This window comes from Cervus canadensis, chromosome X (genome assembly GCF_019320065.1).
Source record: "Cervus canadensis isolate Bull #8, Minnesota chromosome X, ASM1932006v1, whole genome shotgun sequence".
Classification (NCBI taxonomy): domain Eukaryota; kingdom Metazoa; phylum Chordata; class Mammalia; order Artiodactyla; family Cervidae; genus Cervus; species Cervus canadensis.
Window position 1 is genome coordinate 18,393,172 of NC_057419.1, and position 21,019 is coordinate 18,414,190.

At 40.1% G+C, this 21,019-nt stretch overlaps 1 non-coding gene across 1 annotated transcript; it reads left to right on the forward strand.

Moving 5' to 3' along the window:
- Nucleotides 1-19,427: 19,427 nt before the first annotated feature.
- TRNAG-GCC lies at nt 19,428-19,500 on the forward strand. The gene has a single exon. It is a non-coding gene; the product is annotated as a tRNA-Gly (tRNA).
- The last annotated feature ends 1,519 nt before the right edge of the window (nt 19,501-21,019 follow it).

Here is a 21,019-nt window from a genome sequence, read left to right on the forward strand (position 1 = left end):
AGGCAAGAATACTGGAGTGGACAGCCATTCCCTTCTCCAGGGGATCTTCCCAACCCAGGGATCGAACCTGGGTCTCCCACATGGCGGGCACAGTTTTTATCATCTCAGCCACTAGGGAAACTCTCCCATGGGCATCAGTTGGGGCTATCTTAAGACTATAATACCTAGCATTATTTTAGGGACATGGAAGATATTTAATATTGGTATTTGATGCCTACAATCTGAATGAAACTTCTTATAACTTATAAAAGCATAGGTAGTTTAAAGTTAATTGGGGCTAATGGAGCTGATGGATGGAAAGAAATAAATTCAAAGGCTTGTTAATATTCTTCAGATATTCTTTTTTGATACCTGGCTGAGAATAAATTATACTTTTTTAGTTTAAACTCTATAATTTAGAGAGAAGTTTCCATAAATACCTAATGCAAATCTTTAAGAACATTTAAAGAAACTTCAGTGACAAAGAAAATAAAAACATTCAGGAGGAACTAAATAAGCCTTATTTTTTCAAATGCTGATGTTTCCAACTACATCACTGTCTAGAAATTCCAAGCTTAAAAAGCAAAAGATGTAAGAAAGGAGGTCATATTCTTAATTTTTCAAAGAAATCAATCTTTTTCAGGAGTGGGAATAAAATGAGCTATTTTTTAAGTAGGTAGGGTTAAGTATCACATAATGGTTTTCCCACAGTACGCAGTGACTCTCATTAGGCACCATCCTTTGAAGAAGTGCTATAACTAAGATCACAATAAAACAAGGTTTTCATTTTGCTTGGCTTTGTTTTTAGAATATAGAAACTAAGCCACCTTTAATGGCTCCTAGGAAATTTTCATGCTTTGTTTAAATACCTGCCTGTGAGCTGTTTAGTTCCATTTAGAGAGCTGTAATCAATAGAAAGAGACATGTTCCCTTTTGTCAAAGCCAGGTTGTAAAACTGCAAGTAACAGAGACTGGTTGGTCAGGAGACAAATTGCATGAAGCTCTAACTCTGGCTTATTAGGGCCACGTCTTATTTGTGAATCAACCACAGTGCCTAGAGCAACATTTTACTCCTAAGTGGTGTCTGCTAATTCTTGCCCGGTGAATTAATGAATAGGTAACTGCACCGGTGCTGCATGCTGGGTGGGTCGGGGTAGGGAGTAGAGGGGCAGAGGAGACAATGAATGACAGTCTCACCAGTGACAACCCACAGGAACACGGAGCCCAATAAAGTTACTACTACCTTCCATGAATCTAGCCTTTTCAAAAAAATTCAACAATTTCACCTCTTCACTTTTTTTTTTTTTCCTGTAAAGTAGCAATTAAAGATTTACTGTCTCCTTTCTTAAGTAAGCCAGATTCATTTTAATCTCAGAGAAGGACAAACTCTATGGGAGGTAAGAATGGGGGCTAGGAAATATGTTCAACTCCTTTCTTGCAGTAGTAGTGAAAATCTCAGTGTTGCCACATTGTGTTAATAAAGCCAGTCATGGCTAAGTAACTATGGTGCATCACCATATGCTTGGATATTCTACTACAGTGCCAAATATTGGCTACACCTGAATATAATGACACCATTAGCTTATCTCTACAGTCGTACAGAAACTCAGAAGAGGAGTTTAAGACAACTCCTTTCATGATGCCCTTAATGTGCCATAAATTTGACCACAAGGTTTAAAGTTTGATGTCTTCCTATTTCTAACAAGCTTTTAGCTGTAGTGGATAAAGTGCCTTGCGCTTTTTCAATTTGATGGCTAACCCTTGAAGGGAGTTCGGAAAGCCAGGAGGGTACCACTGCTGTTACCACCCATCGATTCAGCCAATGCCTGCAGGACTCCTGGTGTGTGACTGGCTATGAGCTGGGAGCTAAGGATCCAGATGAATAAGCTATGGGTCCCACTCATAAGCACTTTTAGTCCAGAAATCATAAACAAACAGCTATGCCAACAAATAACTCTCTAAAGAGAGACATAAACCATGAAAAATGCATGTACAGTGAGACCCAAGAAAGACCATCATCAATTCTTCCTAGAAGATTAAGGAAACCCTTCACAGAAGAAATGAAATTGAACCAAGCCCTGAGTAATGAGTTGGTAGCAAGGTAGCTCGACCTCTTATAGTGAAGTGGTATTTTTCTAACTTGAGTGATAAGGTGATAGAAAAAAAAATGATTTGGCCTCTCACAGTCGACTTTCAGCATTTTTAACTCTAATGATTTTTGAAATGTATATACATAAAAGTAGGTATAAAATCCTTATGCTTTTATTCTATTACATTGTAAAATGAAAATAAATTTGCAAAATAAATATGATCAAAACTCCAAATGAGCCACATTTCACTTAATGTAAGGGATGATGATCTTTTCCTGAAACCAAGCTGATGTTGCATCTTCTGCTTCTCTGGCTTATCAACTGTTACTATGTGCAAAGTAATATAGTTAAAAATCCAATAGTGGAACAGGATTTATGATGAAAAACTGCAGTGGCCTACTTTGAAGAAACCACTATTTCTAATTATGTTTCTCTGATAGGTAATGCTTTCTCAGTAATTTGGTTATACTGATATTTTTAACTTAGGTATCAATCTTAAACATTGTGCATCAATTTCTTGATTTTTAGGTGTAGACTTAAGCCTGGTGGGCTACAGTCCATGGGGTCACAAAGAGTCGGACACGACTGAGCAACTTCACTTTCACTTAACCCACTTATCTACTCCACACGTCTCCTCTATATTCCAGCCAATCAACTGACAAGAATGATCACCTGCACAACATTAAATAACATTTTAGGGACTTCCCTGGTTGTCCACTGGCTAAGACTTCACGCTCCCAATGCAGGGGTCCTGAGTTTGACCCCTGGTCAGGAAACCAGATCCCACATGCTGCACCTAAGAGTTTGCATGCTGCAACTAAAAAAAAAAAAAAAAAAAAGATGCCACAAGTAAGACCCAGCACAGCAAAATAAATAAATGAAAATAAAATATTTTAAAATAAATAAATAGCCTTTTAAATCTTCATGTCTACAACTATCAAACATATGCTCTCCTTCTCTCATTGTGTTAGTCAAAGACAGTACCACACCATCCTCCTTTCTATGTCTCCTCCCTCCCTTTAATGTCCCAGATATTGTCAGTTATATCTTTCTTTGCATGACATTTATATCCTGATTTGTAACCCTCGTCAAGTCTCTCATGATCTGTCTAGGGATTGATCCTAAAGACTAAAAACCTATAAGCTTAGTTGACACCAGTTTGACCCAACACTGTTCACCCTGTAACCAAATGATGTTCTCTGCAGGCAGACTGCCAGAAGCAGACGGGTGAAATCCTAGTCTTCTTGTCCTGTCTGTATAACTGTGGGTAAGCAATTTCACTGTGCTTTCATTACCTCATCTGAAAAATATGGAGTATGATCTACCTCATAGGTTTGGTATGAGTATTTAAGTGAATTAGTATATGTAAGATATATAGTTCATCAGGCACTCTGTCTATCAGATCTAATCCCTTAAATCTATTTCTCACTTCCACCACATAGTCATAAGGGATTTGATTTAGGTTATACCTGAATGGTCTCCAATACTTTGGCCACCTCATGTGAAGAGTTGACTCATTGGAAAAGACCCTGATGCTGGGAGGGATTGGGGGCAGGAGGAGAAGGGGACGACAGAGGATGAGATGCCTGGATGACATCACCGACACCTCGGACATGAGTTTCAGTAAACTCTGGGAGTTGGTGATGGACAGGGAGGCCTGGCATGCTGTGATTCATGGGGTCACAAAGAGTCGGACACGACTGAGCGATTGAACTGAAGATATATAGTGCCTACAGATGCAGAGAACATAGTTGTGGTTGCCATGGAGGAAGGGGAGTGGGAGAGGAATGGACTGGGAGTTTGGGATTAGTGGATGCAAACTATTACATATAGAATGGATAAACAACAAAGACCTACTGTATAGCACAGGGAACTATATTCCATATCCTGTGAAAAACCATAATGGAAAAGAATGTAAAAAAGTATCTGTGTGTGTGAGACTGAATCACTTTGCTACATAGCAGAAAAACACTATAAATCAACTATACTTCAATAAAATAAAATTTAACCAATATATATAGTGCCTATACATAGTTACTCTTCAATCAATGTTTGCTTTTATTATAATACATTTTCTTCCCTGACTTTCAGAGGAGTATGGCCCTAGTGTCAGGTTCAAAAAACTTCCTGCTCTCCATTGTCCCTTCCCTCATTGTCTTTAATTCCTAAATTTCTGATTTAGGTGACTGAGAGGATGTTCGGGCTATTTACCAGAACATGGAATACAGAAGTAAAGTGAAGTGAAAGTCACTCAGTTATGTCCAACTCTTTGTGACCCCATGGACTATACAGTCCATGGAATTCTACAGGAGGAGCATATATAGAAGAAACTGATTTTGCACAAATGCTTTTCCTATGGGACATCTCAGTAGATTTCAGATTACATCTATACAGTCCTCTCTTTTTATCTATAATTCTCTAAGAATTAGGGGTATGTCTTATTACAAAGTGTTTCTTGGGAGAAAATACTCACTTGAGCAATTATCTGGGAAAAGGGTATTTACCCAAAATCTCATGAGTCAAAAATATGCTTTCTCAGTTATGCCAAAGGTCTCAGTACAGGTTAACATTTTCCACTCCCTGGAATAACTAAACAATAACATTTGTGATACAGAAAAGTTCATGCTGATTCCAAAGGGACAAAGCTAGCAGCTGGGAAGTAGAACTGAATAAGATGTTTAAAAAACACATCTCTTCCATCCTTTTCCTTTGCCTCTCTAGTTTCTTCCTTCTTAATCACACGTTACCAAACCATTTTGGCTCTCACATTCCAGGGTAGCTTGTAAGGCTTGGAGTATGGTAATAAAAACACTCCAAAGTCATAAGACATTTCCAGTTGATTGTGCCACTTGAAGGAGAGAAGAGGCTTGAGAAAATGAAATATTAAACTGCCTCTCCTGACACTCTCCTGGAATTCTGTGGCTGCCACTGAACAAAATGTTCCCTTTTAGTACAGGAAATTGGAGCCTTGGGGACCCCAGCAGGTGTTCAGTTCATGTAAGCATTTAGCCCACAGGCATTTTAAGATGGTTCCTAAGGGATTTGTCTTCCCACTGTTACTTCCTTGACACAGTCGGGGCAGACATATATGTTAGAGAGTTAAAGCAGGTTCCAATCTGGCCAAGGAATCTATGAGTATGAGCAGGACCTAACAAATGGGTTTGATTCAAGAAGCTGTTGAGAGTCAGAAGTAGGAGACTAAGAGCAGAACACCATCTATCTCGCATGAGATGGAACTGCTGACACAGGAAAGATTTAGAAGTCAAAAAGGAAGATAGGATTTCCTTCATGTGATAGAAAACCTTCTCTATTGTAGATCCACAAAGGTCAGGAGTGTTGGTGAACACTATGCTGGACTGCCCAGAGATACCTTCAGGAATACCTCCAGCTGCTGGCAATGTTTATACCAGGGACTGCTGCAGTTCAGTCCTGCACACTGGATCAAGCTATGTTCTCTTTCCAGGTCAGCCTCAACCAATGAGGAGCAATGCCAAGTGTCAGAAAGGCCTAGACCCTGGGACATCTCAACATAAGTCTGAAGGGCCATCCTAGCTTCAAAGTCCCCATGGGATCTGCTGAGGCCTGTTCTTAGCATGCATCCCAGCTCAACTTCTCCCTAGCCCAATCCTGCTTCTTTTCCTTCCCTTCCATAGGCGCTAATCCCAGACACTTCCTAATAAATGCCTCATATCTTAACTCCAACTACCGTCCTCTACCATCTCCAAGTCTGCTTCCTAGGCAACCCAACTTGTAATAAATGGAAAGTGCTTAAGGGCAAGTACTTTGCCAAAAAGCATCCTAATACCTCCAAATCTATGAAAGCAACCTCTAGATGTTTGTGAGGTATTTCAAAGATCCAACAGTGCTTTCATCTCATTAGAGTCTCAAATCTACTTTGTGAGTTAGGGATAATTTTATCTCTATTTTACAGATCAGGAATGTAAGTCTCGGGAAAGTTAACTAGTACATGGTTCGATTCACTAAACCATTGCTGGGAATCCTAATGGTTGTAAAATGATGGTGTAAAGAATGGCCTTAAAGTTGGGAACTGCTATGTTTGACTATTACCTCCTGTATCCATTTTCCATGCTGCCATAACAAACCACCACAAACCTGGCGGCTCAAGACAGCACAAACTTATTATCTCAGAATACTGTAGGTCAGAAGTCCGGGTGGGCTTGGCTGGTTTTCTAGCTTCATATTTTACAAGACCAAAATCAACATGTCAGCTTAATGGATGCTTCCTGGGAGACTCTAGGAAATGTCCATTTCCAAGCTTCTTCAAGTTGTTGGCTGAATTCAGATCCTTGGGGTTATAGGACTGTGGTTCTCATTTCCTTACTGGCTGTCTTTGCTCTCAGAGGCTGCCCACATCCTTTCTTACACTTTCTTACACTCAAACCCCATCAGCAGGTCAAGTCCTTCTCATGCCTTACATATCTACAACTTTGCTCCTGCAGCTTCTCTCTGACTGCATCTTCTGCTTTCCTCTATGGTCACATCACTTCTGATTCTGCTCAGAGAAATTTCTTTGCTTGTAAGGCCTCATGTGATAAGATTGGACCCATCAGGGTGATCCAGGTTAACATCCCTATTTTAAGGTTCAGTAACCACAGTGAGATTGGCAAAATCCCTTCACTGCAATATCTAGATTAGTGTCTGAATAACCAGGAGGCTGGGAACCTGGGGGAGGGGGCACATCTTTGGAATTCTGCCTACCAAATTTCATGACTTATAAATCTAAAGCAGATGGCAGCCTCAGGGCCCAGGGAGTAGGCTATGTCCAATACATTTGGGCTTGCTAACTTTGATCATGGCTTATGAGAGGCTCACACTACTGAAACGAGGAATAGTGGGAAAACCAACAAAATTACACAGCGTTCTTTACACTCAGTTCTCATCTCCTCCACCACTCTATGGTCCAAATACCACTGTTAGCTCTTTATGTACAAGATTTCCCTAATGTTTCTAATGATAGCATTTACCTATTGCCCAGGACTCTCCTCTCTAGATACTGCCCCAGAAATTCTCACTTTTTGAAGCAGCCTCAGGTCATCTTACCCTAAAGGAAGATGGAAACAAACTGTCATAAGACTCAGTCCCTTTCCTGCCACTAGGCCTTTGTATTCATTCTGCCTGTATTCACCCCCTGCTCTTTGCAGATCCAGCTCCTCCCCATCACTCAGATCTTGGTTTCCATGTTCTCTTCTCAAAAGATTCTTCCTTGACCACCCTATCTGTTTGAGATTGTTTATCTGTAGTTATATTTCAGCCCCTCACTGTTTTCATTTCCTGTACGGTGTTGATCATAATCTGCACTTATTTTATTAAAGAATTTACTCATCTCTTATCTACCTCCTAAATGAGCATGTAATACTGAACAAGGCAAGGACTGTTTTGAAATCTATCTCATGCTGAGTACACTGCTAGATGCCCAACAAATGTTCGTTGATGAATGAATGAACAAACTTCAGCAAACTCATGAACATGGGGTCACACTCCAATACAAGCTGAAGTCCACTAGGGCAAAAACATCTCCTTGGGGCTGATCTTGTGATCTGTTCATTTCCCCAACAAGAATATGTGAAAAAAATAAAGTATTTTTGTCCAATCTGAATAAACTTTGGAGTTGTTGATATAATAGTTTGTCAACTGAGAAAAGACTTACGTGATCCAGAGTTTCTAATATTAAGGAAGACAAAAATCATTTTGCTTCTTGAGCACTTTTTACTATCTATCCATCTGACAGTTGATCATCACAGTTCTCTGCTTAAATATGTGCCCAAATGTATACAGACTTTCCTATAAATACCAGTGGATAATCTAAACTTTAGGCTAAAAGCTACTTTAAGTGTTCCTCAACTGATTACTATAAGTGCTAGGTTCAAGTCCTATCTTTTGGAGAGCTAAAGCTCCTTTTAAGCTGATTTTGTTTGTGGATATTTCATAATTGATTCATGAGTGTGTAAGCAAAGTGAGCACCTTCTTCTTCCTTTACCAGCCCTTAGATCTCTTCTCCATGATTCTCTGTCCCTCTATGTGCTCCAGGAGGCTGACTTCTATGGACTGCACTCCTCAGACCTCTGTATCTCTGGCTTCTGGTTGGGTTCAGTGAACAGGGGTCAGTTGCAGAGTGATCAGAGCACAGGAGATTTGAAAAAAGGTTAAAGTAATTATTCGCCCAGCCTTCTCTTGGCTCCATACAATTCTTTTTTGATGACATTTCCTGTGAGAGACGGAAGTGGGGGGTGGCTCTTCCACAGTTCCAGCTCTCACTGTGCCTGGTAGCTGTTTCTTCTTTGGCCTCAGCAGGCCAAAGGGTGCTGACAGTTTCCTAAAGCTCCAATGTTCCCTAATGGTTCCCTTAATCCTACCTGTGCCTCTAAATAGTTTTTTCACTAAAAAGTTCCCTTCAAACCTCCCAAGTGAGTATCCTGCTTTCTTCTGGGACTCTGACCTATATACTCATTTTCCTTTGCCAATTTTCCCATTTCACGTGTGTGATTACAGAGCTATAGAAGCTGAGAGAACATTCCTAGGACATCTTTTGCTCCTGCCCGTTCTTTATAACTATTTGGGATCCTAGGGAAACAGTGGAAACCGTGATAGACTTTATTTTTGGGGGCTCCAAAACCACTGCAGATGGTGACTGCAGCCATGAAATTAAAAGACATGTGCTCCCTGGAAGAAAAGTTATGATTAATCTAGACAGCATGTTAAAAAGCGAAGACATTACTTTGCCAACAAAGGCCCATCTAGTCAAAGCTATGGTTTTTCCAGTAGTCATGTATGGATGGGAGAGTTGGACTATAAAGAAAGCTGAGCACTGAAGAATTGATGCTTCTGAACTGCAGTGTTGGAGAAGACTCTTGAGAGTTCCTTGGACTGCAAGGAGATCCAACCAGTCCATCCTAAAGGAAATCAGTCCTGAATATTCATTGGAAGGACTGATGCTGAAGCTGCAACACTTTGGCCACCTGATGCGAAGAACTGACTCATTTAAAAAAAACTCTGATGCTGGGAAAGACTGAAGGCAGGAGGAGAAGGGGACAGCAAATGATGAGATGGTTGGATGGCATCACCGACTCAATGGACATGAGTTTGAGTAAGCTCCAGGAATTGGTGATGGACAGGGAGGCCTGGCAAGCTGCAGTCCATGGAGTTGCAAAGAGTCAGACACGACTGAGCGACTGAACTGACTGAGGCAAATTTCTTCCACCAGTCTATTTTTTCTGCCGTCATACTTCTGATGACTTAAAAAACTGAGAAAGGCCAAATAAAAATAGTTCACAATTGGCCAGGGATTTTCTTTTCTGCTTGGTAGAAATGAGATCTCAGCCTTTAAAGCTAATTTGATTTTTTTTTAAATGAGGACTCTGACCTTGAGTACTTACATTTGAAAGCTTAATTGTTCAGCTTTGGAGCATTTCCATTAATTTGTGAATGATAATAAATCATTTGAGTGGCCTATTTTGTTTATAAAGTGCTTCATTTGGCTGTATTTCAAGAAATGCAACATGGCAAACAATACTTGTCACATGAATGGTTCAGGAAACAAATAAAGAGCTAATAAAGTCACCATTCTTTGAATCACTGTAAATGGTCCTCACACCTGAACAAAGCTCATCTAAAGAATGTTTGCCATTTTGACTGATTGCAAAGGGGCCACTTGCCACAAATGGGTTGTAAAATGCCCTATGCCTATCTATGCCATTTAATTGTTACACAAATAATTAAGGTATTACATGGAAAATGCTTTGGATCTTAGGTGGAAAGGTGACACTGGTGTTGTGGAAACAGTGGACTGGGATCTATTCCTAGCTAGGACACATCCTAGAAATAAAACTTTCAACGTGATACTTCACCCTTCCATGCTTCAGCTTTCTCATCTTTATAGCAATAGTAATAAAACCTTCCAATTTCATCAACAATGAGTAAATACTTAAACTTGTGTTCCCTCCAAAGCAGAGCCAAAGGCAAGACTAGAGAGCAGGTGATTTCCTTGGAAAATTGTCCCAGAAAACAGGAGTGACAGAGTAGGAAGAATGAGACAGAATAGGAGGAAAATAATAATTAAAAAATTCAGGAATGAGCTTCTTCACATGATAAGTAACCTGAACCCAAGTCCACAGAATGATCCTGAATTGTGTCTCTGAAGGAGGAGGAGGAGAAGTGTGGTGAAGTGAAAGTCGCTCAGTCGTGTCCGACTCTTTGCGACCCCAAAGACTATACAGTCCATGGAATTCTCCAAACCAGAATACTGGAGTGGGTATCTGTTCCCTTCCCCAGAGGATCTTCCCAACCAGGGATTAAACCCAGGTCTCCCACATTGTTGGTGGATTCTTTACCAACTGAGCCACAAGGGAAGCCCAAGAATACTGGAGTGGGTATCCTATCCCTTCTTCAGCAGATCTACCTGACCCAGGAATCCAATCGATGTCTCCTGCATTGCAGGCAGATTCCTTTTTTTTTTTTTTTCCTTTTTTTTTTATTAGTTGGAGGCTAATTACTTACAATATTGTAGTGGGTTTGTCATACATTGACATGAATTCAGCCATGGATTTACATGTATTCCCCATCCCGATCCCCCCTCCCACCTCCCTCTCTACCCGATCCCTCTGGGTCTTCCCAGTGCACCAGGCCCGAGCACTTGTCTCATGCATCCAACCTGGGCTGGTGATCTGTTTCACCTTAGATAATATACATTGCAGGCAGATTCTTTACCAACTGAACTATCAGGGACCCAAAGCCAGGAATTCTAAAGCACTGATTCAGAGATCCTCTCCACTTGGTGGTGGTAGCCACCAGATGTTAACCCCTAGCACCTCCAGTGTGCATGTTCAGAGGTTAAGAGGGCCTCTGGGACTCTAGGACAGAGAAGAAAAGCAATTCCGGATATCTCTGAGGTTGGATGTCTTTAGGGTATATGGAACAGTCTACCTCAGAGAAGCTGAAATCAGAGATGTGACATGGGACAAAACAGTGTCTGTTTTGGAAATATACTTCAAATGCTTTTTGTTTATGGCATAAATTAAGGCAGTTGTGGTGGGAAGAGGGAGGAAGACTTCAAGAGACATCTGAGGTGGAAATGACCAGGCTCATGACTAGCCAAAGAGAAAAATCCCCAATGAACTTGCTACTTTTGCCCACAAATTGCAGCTCATTCCAGAAAGGTCTTTGTGGTAAACAGAGAGACTTAACAATTACTTAGGAATCGACTAGGTTTTGGAAATGAAATAAGACAGTACACATTTCCAGGAATTTAACAAAGGCATAAGCCAGAAATCTGGACAGAATTTTGACTTTGATCTCAATTGGCCAAACATGCAATTATGTGTGTAACAGAGTGCATAGGTGCAATACCCTGGAATATTAGAACTATAAGGGATGAAAAAATTGAAATATTTCCTTTTGGAACAGAATGTCTTTACAGGACATACTGATCTAATTTACCAAAAGGGACAGTGCTCTCTGGCTATTTCTCTTTCAGGGTCAGACAGCCAATTTTCCCTGTTACCAAGCATCTTGGCAGAATTATTATTTCTTTGTGCTTGAAAGAGTCTTAGCAAATGAATCCAGCTCTCTTATTTTCTGTCCCTGCTAAACCAGGATGGACAGATTTTTTCATAAAGGGCCAGATAGTACATGCTTTAGATGCCTCGGGGTCTCTGTCATAACAACTGACCTCTGCCATGGTGGCCCTGAAAACAGACACAGACAATACGTAAGCAAATGGTACACAGCGACACCTGCTCTAAACCAGTGCTACTTTAAATATGCTCCGATAACCAGCACCCATCCAAAGTGCATGTTTGCCTTGAGTCCACAATGAGATAGGTAGATAAACTGACAGTGAGCACTGAGAAACCTGTACTGCCATTAGACATTGACAATACTCAAATACCTGATTATTTTCAGCAATTCATTCTTACTGTATTTAACCAAACCATCAATTGATGATGAAGTGGTACTAAAACACCTGATCCTTCACCCATACAGTTTGAGAAGCAAGACTCTAAATTCCAAGCTCATCTTCATTTTCCAGGTAGGTAAACAGGTTCAGAGAATGGAGCTCTTCAGTGTCAGCTAGTTAGCTACGGGAAAAGCCACGATACAAACCCTGATCCTTAGTCCAGTGCTATTTCCAGACATAGTACAAGTTTCACAGTCTGTGTTAATGACCACGTCTTCAGAGATTCCCTCAGGGACTTCCCTGGCTGTCCAGTAGTTAAGACTCTGTGCTTCCACTGCAGGGGGCACAGGTTCAATCCCTGGTTAGGGAACTAAGATCCTGCATCCTGCAAAGCTACAGTTATATCGTTGACCCCTTTTGTCTGCTCAGCAGGTTAGATCACATGGCAAGTGATTTTCTGTCATAGAACCCTTCAGCTTGTGAACCCCTAATCCTGTGTCTGACCTTATCTGGGCTAAGACTGTTGCTCCAGGCTAGTCTGACCTTTCTCAATTATTTAATTAAGATTCTCACTTCCAGGCCAAATGGTTATAAGAAAATAAAAATTAACCTCAAGATCCCTTTCCATCTCCACTCATGCACTGGGTTATGAGGAAGGCTTTATGGTTCTTGATTAAACCAAAAGCCACATTATTCCAAAAATTCTGCCCACCTCCTTATTTCCTACCATCTGTCTAGAAGATTTTCAACTCTTACCTACATTGAAAAAAATATAATAGCTACCTAAACACTCCCCCCAAAGAGTCTGGCTAGCTATTAACAATACAGTGACTAATGAGGGGCAAATGCACTGTCAGTGGAGGATGGAGCAGCTGACATAATCTGTGGAGGGCTCTTAAAGGCCTACAAATTTAGATGATGCTAAAGATCTATTGACTGTGTCAGCAAGATCAGCTTAAAGGATGGTTACTTAAAAATGAATGAAAAATATCGATTCAGAAATGAAAAAGATGACTCCTGCTAACATAATTCAAGGATAAGATAGCCACACTGTGGTAAGTCAAAGATCAGTTGTAGACACAACTGCTTCAATCATTTCTGGAGGACATTTAAATGCATAACAGTCTCAATTTCAGATTCCACTGATTTAAGACTTGGGGCAAAGTTTGCCTCTTCTGAATAAACTCTACATAGATTGGAGACAATTAATATTAGATACTTATTATGGACTTGATTCATAGACTTATTTCTAGCTTGATGCCACTTTTCTCTGTTCCTTAAATAGAACCCCAAAGAGTCTATGCCAGGTAACATAGCAAGCTTGTTTGCTTTGCTTCTAAATATCTGCATGAAACAAAAGGCATTTATTTTAAAATATCCTATAATTCATATGTTCTAATGGTTCTGATGGGCCTGTTCTTTTCATTAATCTAGATTAGTGTTGACTGGGAGTTTCAGAATCACTATATTGTTGATCTATCTGGAGTAATGAAAACATTCAGGCTTATATTCATTCAAAAATGCTCACCAAGAGGAATGTTAAAAGGTGCAGCTGCTATGAAAAACAGTATAGTGGGTCTTCAAAAATTAAAAACAGAATTACCACATGATCCAGCAACCCACTTCTGAATATATATCCAAAGGAACTGAAGGCAGACTCTCAAAGAGATATTGTGTATCCACATTCACAGCAGCACTCATAAACAATAGTAAAGAGGCAGAAGTAACCCAAAAGTCCATTGATGGATAAATGGATAAAGGAAATATAGTATCAATAGTCTAACAAACTGAATATATCATAGATGAAGGAGCTGAAGCTTAGAAGCTTACCTTGCCTGACACAGGAGAGCTGGAAATGAACCAAGGGCTGGATCTAAACCTCGGTCTACCAATGCCACAATCCCTGTTGTCTTCCCACTAGAGCACATTGCCTTTTCAACCTATGATGACACATACATAAAGATTTGGGAGTTTTTTTAAATTTATTTATTTTAATTGGAGGCTAATTACTTTACAATATTGTAGTGGTTTTTGTTTTTGTTTTTTTTTTTTTTGCCATACATTGAAATGAATCAGCCATAGATGCATCCAGAACTCCCCTCCCACCTCCCTCTCCATCCCATCCCTCTGGGTCTTCCCAGTGCACTAGCCCTGAGCACTTGTCTCACGTATCCAACCTGGGCTGGCGATCTGTTTCACCCTTTCTTAACCATTCGTCTGCCAATGGACATCTATGGTGCTTCCATGCACTGGCTATTGTAAACAGTACTGTGATGAATATTGGGGTACACGTGTCTCTTTCAAATCTGGTTTCCTTGGTGTGTATGCCCACCAGTGGGATTGCTGGGTCGTATGGCAGTTCTATTTGCAGTTTTTTAAGGAATCTCTACTGTTCTCCATAGTAGCTGTCCTAGTTTGCATTCCCACCAACAGTGTAAGAGGATTCCTTTTTCTCTGCACCCTCGCTAGCATTTATTGTTTGTAGACTTTTTTGATAGCAGCCATTCTGACTGGCATGAGGTGATACCTCATTGTGGTTTTGATTTTCATTTCTCTGATAATGAGTGATGTTGAGCATCTTTTCATGCGTTTGTTAGCCATCTGTATGTCTTCTTTGGAGAAATGTCTGTTTAGTTCTTTGGCCCATTTTATGATTAGGTCATTTCTTTTTCTGTAATTGAGCTGCAGGAGTTGCCTGTATGGTTTTGAGATTAATTCTTTGTCAGTTGCTTCATTTGCTATTATTTTCTCCCATTCTGAAGGCTGTCTTTTCACCTTGCTTATGGTTTCCTTTGTTGTGCAAAAGCTTTTAAGTTTCATTAGGTCCCATTTGTTTATTTTTGCCTTTATTTCCATTACTCTTGGAGGTGGGTCATAGAGGATCCTCCTGTGATTTATGTCAGAGAGTGTTTTGTCTATGTTCTCCTCTAGGAGTTTTATAGTTTCTGGTCTTACATTTAGATCTTTAATCCATTTTGAGTTAACCTTTGTGTGTGGTGTTAGAAAGTATTCTAGTTTCATTCTTTTACAAGTGATTGACCAGTTTTCCCAGTGCCACTTGTTAAAGAGATTGTCTTTTCTCCATTGTATATTCTTGCTTCCTTTGTCAAAGACAAGGTGTCCATAGGTGCGTGGGTTTATCTCTGGGCTTTCTATTTTGTTCCATTGATCTATATTTTTTCTTTGTGCCAGTACCACAGTCTTGATGACTGTAGTTTTGTAGTATAGTCTGAAGTCAGGCAGGTTGATTCCTTCAGTTCCATTCTTCTTTCTCAAGATTGCTTTGGCTATTCGAGGTTTTTTGTATTTCCATACAAATTGTGAAATTATTTGTTCTAGTTCTCTGAAAAATACCGTTGGTAGCTTGATAGGGATTGCATTGAATTTATAGATTGCTTTGGGATGTATACTCATTTTCACTATGTTGATTCTTCCAACCCATGAACATGGTATATTTCTCCATTTGTGTCCTCTTTGATTTCTTTCATCAGTATTTTCTATATATAGGTCTTTTGTTTCCTTAGGTAGATTTATTCCTAAGTATTTTATTCTTTTCATTGCAATGTTGAATGGAATTGTTTCCTTAATTTCTCTGTTTTCTCATTGTTAGTGTATAGGAATTCAAGGGATTTCTGTGTGTTAATTTTATATCCTGCAACTTTACTATATTCATTGATCAGCTCTAGTAATTTTCTGGTGGAGTCTTTAGGGTTTTCTATGTAGAAGATCATATCATCTGCAAACAGTTTGAGTTTTACTTCTTTTCCTATCTGGATTCCCTTTATTTCTTTTTCTTCTCTGATCGTTGTGGCTAAAACTTCCATAACTATGTTGAATAGTAGTGGTGAGAGTGGGCACCCTTGTCTTATCCCTGACTTTAGGGAGTGTCTTTAAATTAAAATGTTTAATTGTGGTAGAATACACAATTTATGAGCTTAAACATTTTGAGTATACAGTTCAGCATTATTAATCATTCCACTGTTACTGTTCTCCTTCCTGTTTCGATGCGTTTGACTACTTTAGATACACACAATGGAATATTATTCACCATCCTGTCATGTGCTACCAAGATGAACTTTGAGGACATTATGCTAAGTGAAATAAGCAACTTGTAAAAAGACAAATACTGTATGATTCCACACATATGAAGTATCTAAAGCAGTCAAACTCATAGAAACAGAATAGTGGTTGCCAGGGGCTTGCAGGAGGGAGAAATGGGGAGCTGGTGTTCAGTGGGTGTAGAGTTTCAATATTATGAGATGAAAAAGTTCTAGAGACCTGGTACACAACAATGTGAATAAAGCTAACATTGGCCAACTGTGTGTGTGTTTTACTGTAATTTTTTAAATGAATTTAGTGAAAATCAGTAGTGAAAACAGGGCTTGCCTGGTGGCTCAGTGGTAAAGAATCCACCTGCAAATGCAGGAGATGCCAGTTTGATCCCTGGGTTGGAAAGATCCCCTGGAGAAGGAAATGGCAACTCCTTCCAGTATTCTTGCATGGGAAATCCCATGGATGGAGGAGTCCATGGGAGGCTGTAGTCCATGGAGGGCTGTAGTCCACGGGGTCACAAAGATTCAGACACAACTTAGTGACTAAACAGAAAACAATAGTGAAAAAACAACATGGACTGTGACACTTGTAGATCACAGTTCAAATCCAGTCCTACCCTTTACCAGTTCTTCTGTGTCAGGCAAGTCGAGGTTCTAAGCTTCAGCTCCCTCATCTATGATATACTCAGTTTTTAAGACCATGGATCATACTAACAGTCATGATGGATGAAAAGCTTCTATTCTGCTCAAGAAACAATGGCTATAATGATGATAATAATGACAATAATGATGGTGATACTGTTGCTGTTGCAAGGTACTACAGGAGAGCCAAAGAAAAGAGAATTCCTAATCCTAAGGGGGTTTTTTTGTGATATTTAGGTTTCTCTCTGATTTTTTTTTTAATCCAGAAGATAAGGAACACTTTCTGGTTTTTCTTAGGATACTGTAGGAAGCCAGTAAAAGTGGCAGACTTACTCCCTTATTTTATAAGAGTCACTTAAATGATGGACCCATAGCCTCTTATTATTCCAAACTCATTTCCCAGGAGCAAAATAACCTTCTCAAATACTGCCCTGCACCTGTGCTGTGCTTAGCCGCTCAGTCATGTCCAACTCTGTGACCCCATGGACTACAGCCCGCCAGGCTCCTCTGTCCATGGGATTCTCCAGGCAAGAATACTGGAGAGGGTTGCCATGCCCTCCTCCAGGGGATTCTCCCAACTCAGGGATTGAACCCCAGATCTCCCGCATTGCAGGTGGATTCTTTACCATCTCAGCCACCAGGAAAGCCGTGCACTTGGTTGCCACTAAGTTTTGCAGGCATTGACTGGGAAAGAGAGAGTCTGTGCTCAAACACCAGGAGGAAAGCACTCCACACCACACTTCACCAGCTCTGTCCTTGGATAAACTCACTTGAGTGCTCATATATGTTCACTGTCATGCTGCCTACATGTTTTATGACTGCTAGTCAGACTATAATGTCACGTATTATTGTTACTCCAGTATTTGTCTGCAGTGTGGAATACTTTTAGGGCTTTCCTTTTGAAACTTGCATCTTAGGGAAACCTTGCCACAGAACATCATATTTTGGCTATAAAGAATTTTTAATACAGCATACTGGGTTTTCATGAAATGTGAATGAGTAGAAAATAAGAGGGGCCAGATAGCTAAAAAGTTGTGCTTTTTTTTTTCATTTACAGTGATCAATAAAAACAAATGAAGTTCTTCAACAAGTTAAAGATTTTGATTATCTAAGCCAGGGGCTGGCAAACTTCTTTTGGTGAAGAGCCAGATTGTAAATATTTCAGGTTTTGTGGGCCACACTGCCTCTGTCACAACTATTCAGCTCTGTTGTTGTAGCATGAGACAACCATATATAAATAAATTAGTGTAGCTGTATTTATGGTCACTGCATTTATAGACCCTGAAATGTGTTCCAATAAAATTGTATTTATGGACACTGAAATGTGAATTTCAAATAATTTTCACTTGTCATGAAATATTATTCTTACTTTGATTTTTTTCAACTACTGAAAAATGTAAGAAATCACTCTTAGCCTACAGGCTGTACAAAGATAGGCCACAGGCCAGATGTGACCCATGGGCTATAGTTTGCTGATCCCACTTTGGAACATTGTCAATAGAAAGCAGGTCCTAGGGACTTCTCTGGTGGTCCAGTGGTTAAGAATCTGCCTTCAAATGCATGAGACATGGGTTCAATCCCTGGGTGGGGAAGAAAGATTCCACATGCCACAGGGTAACTGAGCCCATGTACCACAACTACTAAGCCTGTGCACTGCACAACTAGGGAAGCCCTCACACCACAACAAAGAGCCCATGACAATAAATAAAATTGTTTAAAAAAATAAACAACAACATCATCAAGAAGAGGGGCCTAAATGTTTCCAAAATAAAACCCAAACATCTTACTCTTGCACATCGAGGCTTTTTTTACTTGACCTGAATCTCTTTTCCCTCTACCATGCTTTAGCTATGTTCCATCCAGCAGTGTCCAGTTCGCCACCATCCCAGAATAGACCACGGAATGGCATATTACATGGATTTTCCTCTATCTGCTCCTTCTCAATCTGTTCTACATGTTAAAACCCAGCTCCTATGCCCTGTTCTCCATAAGAAATTCCTTGATTATGCTTTCCCTGGTCAGAACAAATCGCTCAATTCCTTCTGACTCATGGTGTTTTTTGTATGTCTTGTCTGTGCCATGTCTGTCACAGTCATATTTTTGTCTATATTCTAATCACATAAGCATTTCTGTGAGGACATAAAATTGTGTTTTATTCATGGCTGTGTATTCCCTCAAAGCCAGTTCCTAACACAATGCCTTATATGCAGGAGGTATTTAATAAATACTTGTGGGTGAATGGATTTCTTAATGTATTCAGACACAAGATCAGAGCAACTTCCAGATATGCTAACACACCTGTTTCTTCGCTTTGAGCCCTGATGGGGAGATAGGGAAGAGTTTTCCTCTGAAAACAGGACAATTTCTGGAGAGCTACCAAACCTTTTGGACTTCCTGCCATCTGAGTCCTTACACATGCTGGTGCCAGGGGTGCAGAGCTTCTGAGGCTTTGAAAGTAAGAGCCGTATCACAAGGGACTATTTCACAGACTCTTATAAATAGAGCTTTTAAGTAAACTGAGAAACCACCTAATCTCACCAATCCTTGTAAAATGAGAAGGTGGACCACAGAAAGATGACAGAACCCAATGAAACCCACCCCCCCCCCCCAGGAGTCAAGGCTGGGACCTAGCTGAGTTGGTTCAACTCCACTCTGTTGAAGGTACATTTTCACTCCTTATGGGTAAATACCTAGAAGCAGAATTGCTGGGACAAAAGGAGTGTGTTTAACTGCTTAAGTAAAGGAGGGGTTTCCCTAGTGGTCCAGTGGCTAGGACTTTGTGCTGCCAATGCAGGGGGCCTAGGTTCAATCCCTGGTCAGGGAACGAGATCCCACATGCTGCAACTAAAGATCCTGCATGCAACAACTGAAACCCAGCACAGTCACATATATATTTTTTTAAAAGAAAGAAAAAAGAAGAAAAGGAAACTGATCCTAAGTGTTTGTACCATTTCACATTTCCATCTGTAATGCACAAGAGAATTCAGTTCTTGCACCTCCTTGCCAACACATGCTACGTATGGTCAGTGTCTTTAATTTTAAGTGAGTAGCAGTATTTCCTCAGAGAAGGCAATGGAAACCCACTCCAGTACTCTTGCCTGGAAAATCCCATGGACAGAGGAGCCTGGTAGGCTGCAGTCTATGGGGTCGCTAATAGTCGGACACGACTGAGTGACTTCACTTTCACCTTTCACTTTCCTGCATTGGAGAAGGAAATGGCAACCCACTCCAGTGTTCTTGCCTGGAGAATCCCAGGGATGGGGGCACCTGGTGGGCTGCCGTCTATGGGGCTGCACAGAGTCGGAGATGACTGAAGCGACTTAGCGGCAGCAGCAGAAGCGGTATTTCCTGAGACCATCTCAGAGGTTCCAAAGAACACCTCACACATTTAAAAATGGTATTTAATTAGCATTTTGTTGTTGACTGATAATGCTGAAAACTTTTTCATGTGTTTATTGACCCCTCATATATCACCCTTACTGAAACATCTGTTCAAGTCTTTTGCCCACATTTTATTGAGCTCTGTGTCTTTTTACTGGGCTATCAGAGTTCTGGTGCCTGCCGTATTTTAAAAAGAGTATTGAAAATAGTTTTCAGAACATTTGACCAGAATAAACGTATCTGGGCTCACAGTATTCCGTTTAGGCCTCACCCATGTATACCATTTATGCCTCACATTATCTTCCTAAGCAATGATACAGCTTATATTTCTTTGCTCACTAAACTGACTCATACTTTCAACTTGCAGATGAAACACTCAATTTCTGCTGCAGACTCCCCAAAAAGCCAGAATATTCCAAGCCAATATATGAAAATAGATGTGGAGCAAATTGAATTTCTCATATTGTCTGTCATCAGGCCTGTTGACCAAAAGCTATTTGATTTGCAAAGCCCTTCCTGGGTAGATGGGTCAGTGTTTATTTTCATGGATTTTGCTGTTCTAAATCAAATCAACCAACCAAAAGGTTTTATTGAGTGCTCTAAGTCATCTCTGTAAGGCATTTCATGCATTACATATTAAATTCCAGTTCACAAATCCAATTCCTCTTTTTTGACCTAAGTTTTATTTGCTTTCTTTTGACAGCTTATATTAAGCCTTTTTATCATTGTTAGCAACCAGATATCCAATTGGGAAGGCAAATTATTTCCCTGAAACATGACATCATCATAATTTCAGTACAAGTAACAATAATAATAATAACACTAATAAAACCTTATATTTTCATAACTCATAGCATGTGCATACAATTCAATTAGATCTTACTACCATTCCATTGGGTGGAAATTACTATTCTCTTTCACTGGTAAGAGCTTCCCCGGTGACTCAGTGGTAAAGAATTCAT